This window comes from Silene latifolia, chromosome X (assembly GCF_048544455.1).
Source record: "Silene latifolia isolate original U9 population chromosome X, ASM4854445v1, whole genome shotgun sequence".
Lineage (NCBI taxonomy): Eukaryota > Viridiplantae > Streptophyta > Magnoliopsida > Caryophyllales > Caryophyllaceae > Silene > Silene latifolia.
In genome coordinates, this window is record NC_133537.1 from 39568374 (window position 1) to 39574439 (window position 6066).

The following is a 6066-nucleotide window of genomic DNA, read 5'->3' on the forward strand; positions in this document are numbered from 1 at the left end:
CCTCCTATTGAGGCACGCATCTCCGGATGAGACCGTCTGCGCATTCCTTGAAAACATAAGGATCATCCCAAAAATATTGTCTAGCATCATAAGCAAACCGCATTCTCTTTGCCATGAAAGCTCGGGTGGTATCCTACTCACGAGTAAAGTTAGCAAAAGCAAAGCAAACCACGGAGGTGGATAAGACCCTGAAGTAGTAATAGCTAACAGACTCTCATCAGGAAAAGAATCATTAATAGGTAACGAATCCTCCCTTTCTGTCAGCTGTAGACGAGATAAGTGGTCAGCCACCACATTCTCAGCTCCTTTCTTGTCTTTGATCTCCAAATCAAACTCCTGCAAAAGGAGTATCCACCTCAAAAGCCTCGGCTTTGCATCTTTCTTAACAAAGAGAGTCTTCAACGCTGCATGGTCAGTATAAACAATAACCTTAGAACCTAACAAATAAGACCGAAATTTGTCTAAGGCAAAAACTACAGCTAGGAACTCCTTCTCAGTGGTAAAATAATTAATTTGAGCCTCATCCAGAGTTCGGCTCGCATAGTATATGGCATTCAAAGCTTTATTCTTCCGCTGTCCCAAAACTGCACCGACCGCATAATCGCTGGCATCACACATGATCTCAAATGGGAGGTCCCAATCAGGCGGCTGAATGATTGGCGCAGAAACTAGGGCCTCCTTTAACCTGTTAAAAGCGGTAAGGCACTCATCATTAAATTCAAAGACAGCATCCTTAAGGAGCAAATGTGTAAGTGGTTTAGCAATTTTTGAAAAATCCTTAATGAAACGCCGGTAAAAACCAGCGTGACCAAGGAAACTCCTCACTCCTTTAACATTCACGGGAGGAGGTAATTGCTCAATCACCTGCACCTTTGCCTTATCAACATGTATACCTTTATTAGAAATCAGATGCTCTAACACAACTCCCTCAGTGACCATAAACTGACACTTTTCCCAGTTTAAAACAAGATTAACATCTATACAACGCTGCATGACTTTATCAAGATTAGCTAAACAACGATCAACGTCATTACCATAAACTGAGAAATCATCCATGAATACCTCCATAATATTCTCTATATAATCAGAAAAAATCCCCATCATGCACCTCTGAAAGGTAGCAGGGGCGTTACACAATCCGAAAGGCATTCTACGATATGCAAAAACACCCTGTGGACAGGTAAAAGTGGTCTTACTCTGATCGTTCGGATGAATAGGGATCTGAAAGAACCCTGAATATCCGTCTAGAAAACAGAAAAATTTGTTAGAAGCAAGTCTTTCAGTCATTTGGTCAACAAAAGGGAGGGGGAAATGATCTTTCTTGGTGGCGGCATTTAACTGTCTATAATCAATGCACATCCGCCACCCTGTCACTACTCGAGTTGGTATTAATTCATTTTTCTCATTTTTAACCACGGTAGTCCCTCCTTTCTTCGGGACTACCTGAACTGGGCTGACCCACTTGGAGTTGCCAACTGTATAAATAATACCTGCATCGAGTAGTTTCATCACCTCAGCCATAACAACTTCCTGCATCTTCGGGTTCAACTTGCGTTGACCCATACATGCGTAAGGCTTGTGGCCTTCCTCCGGCTCTATCTGTGCATACACACATCAGGGCTGATGCCCTTAATGTCATCCAAAGAGTAACCCAAAGCCTTCCTGTTTTTCTTAAGCACACACATCAAAGCAGACAGCTGGTCATGATTAAGCTTAGAGCTAACAATAGCTGGGTATTGCTCCGTATCATCTAGAAAAACATACTTAAGATTAGGAGGAAGTGGCTTACGCTCTGGCACCTTTACCTCTACAGCATAGACAAAATCAGCTTCAATGGTGTAGCAAGTGTTGACCAAGTTCTCGTTGGCCAAGCTTAAAAGCATCTCATCTTCTTCCTCATTGAGCTCGTAGCTCTCCATTGAGGCTACCAAAGCATCTGGCTCCTCAGAATTCTCCACTGTATTACCTGCACACTCATCTAAACGGGTTAGATCATCTAAGGGATCCTTGGCTAAGGATTCCCTTCAATTACAAGTAACGGCCCTGTCAACAATATCAATGGAATAAGACGTATCCTCATCAGCAGGTTCAGTCGCCTTGTGAGCAAGACTGAACTCAATGGTGTCATCCCCTACCTCTAAGGTTATGGTTCCGCGTTTGACATCTATTACAGCCCCAGCTGTATGTAAAAACGGCCTGCCTAAAATAATAGGTATCCGACTGTCCTCTGCAATGTCCAAAACAACGAAATCGACAGGAATAAAAAACTTACCCACTCGAACGGGTACATCCTCTAGAACTCCTATAGGTCTCTGAGTCGATCTATTTGCCATTTGAACGGTAATATCAGTCACCTTAAGTCTACCAATATTTAACCTTTCGCAAACAGAATACGGCATGACACTGACACTGGCCCCTAAGTCACAAAGGGCCTTTCCAATCTCGTGGTTACCTATAGTGCAAGGAATTGAAAAACTACCCGGGTCCTTTAATTTAGGTGGTACATTAATTTGCGAAAGAGCATTACATTCTTCCACAAAAGCAACATTACCATCATCACGAAAATTTCTCTTACGATTTAAAATGTCTTTTATAAATTTAGCGTAAGAGGGTACCTGGGTAATTAAATCAGTGAAAGGAACCGTTACCTCGAGATTCTGGACCATCTCCAGAAACTTACCAAACTTACGCTCCAGCTTAGTAGCCTTCAAACGCTCCGGATACGGGACTGCAACACTGGCCGTAGGATCAGTAACCTTCGGCTTCCGTAGGTTTAAAACCCCCGTCAAATCATCAATGAGTGAAGAATCATGCAAACTAGTTGACGGATTTGCATCCTGTACTAGGATCTCAGTCGATCGACTGATATGAGTGGTCGATCGACCAACTTGGCAGGGCGTGAACAGTTCCTGTTCAGAATTAATCTCGTCGGTGATTTCGATCGATCGACGACAATGTTAGTCGATCATTTGCTTGTCTTTGGTGTGAATAGTTTACGATCGAAACTTTTTTATCTCGACACTTGATCGATCGACTGACAATGTTGGTCGATCGACCAGAAGTACTGGCAGTTGAGCGCGTTTTTGTACCAGAAATTAGACTAGCCTCTTCATCATTTTCTGAGTCTCCTCTTGCCTTGTCGGAACCTTCATAAGAGAGGCCACTTCTTAGATTAATGGCGCTAATCATTTCAATTGGCCCTTCACATTTGCTTGAAGAATTGGCGACTTGCTTAGCCTTTATATTCTCCAACTGCTTCACAAAATTCTTTGAGGACTCGATCCCAGCTGCTTCCATATTCGCCACTTGAACCAAAAGGAGCTGGACCATTTCTCTCAACTTCTCGGTCTCATCTGAGTTTTGAGCAGGTATTTCAACTTTCTCCTTGGAAGCTTCAGAAATCTCGAGCTTCTCAAGACGGGCAGTAATAGAAGTAATGAGTGTCACGACGGTTCTCATTTCATCACTTTGCTTCCGTGAATTCCCACGTGAACTCCCAAACTCAGCTCTATGGACCGCCATCTCCTCAATAGTGTTCCAACCTCTATTCTGACCGGTATTGTTTTGAAACCTACCATTCGCAGCTGCGTCCAGGATGACCTTGTAATCATCATATAAAGCATTGTAGAATAAGTTGTAAAGATACCCTCTTTGGAAGCCATGGTGAGGGACAGCTCGGACCAAACTTTTGAAACGTCCCCATGCTTCACAAAAATCCTCATCAACTCCTTGCTGGAAGCTTGTGATTTTGTTTCTCAAGGCGTCAGTCTTTGAAAGTGGGAAGTACTTCTTGTAGAAGGCTAATGCTAGTGATGTCCAATCCGTGACTCCAGCTGCTACCCTATCAAGGTAGCGGTACCAATCTCGCGCCGAATCCTTCAAGGAGTATAAGAACATCAACCCCTTTACTTCATCCTGAGTCAGCCCAGCTAGTATAGGTATGGAACAACAGTAGTCTGTAAAAATTTCCATATGCTTCAAGGGGTCCTCATCTGGTAGACCAGCAAACTGATTTCGCTCCACTAAATCGATATAAGAGGAACGAAACTCGAAGTTACCGGTAGTAGGGGTAGGTAACTGGTGCCCCTTTGGAAGGTGGTGCTCCTTCGGCTGAAGATTATCATATATTGTAGCCATAATTGCCAAAATGAGAGTACTCAAGTCTTCCTCTCAAAAACCTGTCTTCTAACTGTGCAAAAGCAAAACAAGAAGCAAAGGTAAGCAACGGCCTCAAGGAACAAAAGTTCCTTGAGACAAGAAAAAAAATAAACTAAAATAAGGCAAACAGAATTACACCGTCTCCCCGGCAACGGCGCCAAAATTTGATACCCGTCGTAAGGTGTCAAAAATAATATTTATAATTCCAACTACTACTGTAGACAGCGGTAGCACGAGTCGAACCACAGGGAGGAAGGGAATTTCAGTTGTTCTAGATTTCAGTCTAAAAGTAACAAATAAGGGGGGTGTTTTGGTTGATTGATTCTATACTAACTACCGAAAATTAAATGAAGTTTAAGTAGATGATAAAAAGTAGCTAGGAATTTCGGTTCACCATGGCATAAGGGTCAGTCTAGTAAAGTCAAGGTCTGTCCAATACCGTCTCAGGATGTCAAATAGGTCGTCTAAGTCCCTATTCAAAATTTGATACCCGTCGTAAGGTGTCAAAAATAATATTTATAATTCCAACTACTACTGTAGACAGCGGTAGCACGAGTCGAACCACAAGGTGGAAGGGAATTTCAGTTGTTCTAGATTTCAGTCTAAAAGTAACAAATAAGGGGGGGTGTTTTGGTTGATTGATTCTATACTAACTACCGAAAATTAAATGAAGTTTAAGTAGATGATAAAAAGTAGCTAGGAATTTCGGTTCACCATGGCTTAAGGGTCAGACTAGTAAAGTCAAGGTCTGTCCAATACCGTCTCAGGATGTCAAATAGGTCGTCTAAGTCCCTATTCAAATTAAGCCTCTCGGTCTTCTTTCAGCCTAGAATGAAACTTGCTTGCTTTCGCTCCACTAGGTTTTCCAATTACTTGTAAGAAATCAAACTTTGCTAATTTCTCAATCTAGCAAGGGGTAAAAATCTCACAAAGGTAAATAAGGCCGGTATGGGTTCAACCTAGACTTAATAAAATTAACTCATGCCGCCATAGATTCCCTAATTCCTAGCATAGAAATTTTAGCTACTCATGACTATTACGATAAAAACAACAACAATAAAATTTACGAATAAAACAGAAGAATTCATGATCGAAATAGCTAAATAATTAACTAACATGAATCAATAATTTGGCTCTTGGGAAACCTAAACAAGCAATTCTATACTACGAACAAATAAAGTAATAAAACTGAATATTGGAACAGAGAATACCGTAAAAGGAATTGCAGAGAAAGGATCAAAACCGAATGCAAAAGTAAACTTTATTGATGACGAAATAATCTCAAGAACCCTAATTATTTTCCTAACTAACTGATGATAATGACTTGATAAAAGCTTCCCTTATTCTGAAAACTAAGGTTACGTTATATAGGAATATTACGTAACTCTTATTCCTAAACCTAATTACAATGGGCTTCGGAATTCTAACTCTAAATTTGCGCGTCAGATTAAAATAGCGGTCGATAGACCACATAGGCCAGTCGATAGACCAACCTCCACTTTGTCAGAGCTTCGATAATCGCTATGGTCGATCGACCAAGGTCATCAGTCGATCGACCAAGGGTGCTGTACAGTAATGCATTCTGACGAATTCTATAGCGCGCACCGATCTTAAAACAGCTGCCATTTGTTCGTTACTTGGTCAAATCAGGCGTTCTACGCGGCGTTGGAAAGCTAAGAGGATACGCTTTCACCTCCAATTGGAATCACTCGATTATCTGCTTTAGAACACGAGATATTGCCATCTGAAGCAGACTGCAATATCGTGAAGTGCTTCTTTGCTTGTTAAACTCGTACGCACCCATGCTTTTGCTATCTTTAGGCCTTGAAACGCGCACCAAGCTCATTCCTCGAGTCAATACTTCATGTCAAATCCTATGCTAAACACTCGGGAACGGATTCGGCTCAT

At 41.7% G+C, this 6066-nt stretch overlaps 1 non-coding gene across 1 annotated transcript; it reads left to right on the forward strand.

Annotated features, from left to right (window-relative positions):
- Positions 1-3655: 3655 nt before the first annotated feature.
- LOC141625009 (small nucleolar RNA R71) lies at positions 3656-3764 on the forward strand. The gene has a single exon (XR_012534809.1). It is a non-coding gene; the product is annotated as a small nucleolar RNA R71 (small nucleolar RNA).
- The last annotated feature ends 2302 nt before the right edge of the window (positions 3765-6066 follow it).